This window comes from Asparagus officinalis, chromosome 8 (assembly GCF_001876935.1).
Source record: "Asparagus officinalis chromosome 8, Aspof.V1, whole genome shotgun sequence".
In the NCBI taxonomy this organism is placed as follows: domain Eukaryota; kingdom Viridiplantae; phylum Streptophyta; class Magnoliopsida; order Asparagales; family Asparagaceae; genus Asparagus; species Asparagus officinalis.
Genome location: NC_033801.1, coordinates 128383912 through 128384679, shown reverse-complemented (window position 1 = coordinate 128384679; position 768 = coordinate 128383912).

Sequence of the window (768 nt, the reverse complement as noted above, 5' to 3'; positions counted from 1 at the left end):
CTTTTCCCGCTGGTTGTGAGGATCGTCGTTAGTGATCTTCAAAACCGCCTTGGGGATAGGAATTATTCCAGCCGGAGCTTGAACCTCCGGGAGACCCGTCCCGAAGCTCAAAGTGACCATGTTCGCCATCACTTGTTTTTGGACCTTCTCTTTCTTCAAGACCCCCGCGTCGTAGAGAGCCTGAAGTTTGTCCTTGAGGACGTAGCACTTGGTTGTGTGATGGCCAAGGAATCTGTGATATGCACAGTAACTTGGGTCACCGGTTTTGTCCGCCTCCTCAGGCTTGACGGCTTCTGGAAACTTAATTCGCCCACTCTTGAGTAGAGTGTCGAGAGTCGCCACCACATGGTCTTCTTTGAAATCATATTGCCGCTGGGGGCGTGGCTCAAACTGCCTGGGTTTAGGCTTTTGAGCAGCCTTTGGTGCCGGGGCGGAGTCGACCGCCATGATTTCTTTTCCTCTCGACCGAGGAGGGTTCTTCGGCGCAGCTGGCTCTGCTGCTCCCTTTTTGGACTGCGGCTCTTCGGCCTCCAGCCTCTTGATCATATTTTCAACTTGCTCGCCTTGGCGAACAAGTTCCTTCCAAGTCCGGGTTTCAACTGCCCCTATTTTGGACAGGATGTGGATCGACAGATTGTTGCGGCACATCTCAATCAGCGTCGCCTCGGAAACTTAGTCCCGACAGTGGACTGATCGATTCCGAAATCTCTTCACGAAGTCGTTGACCGACTCCGACTTCCGCTGCTTCTCAGCGAGGAGAGTGGCCAT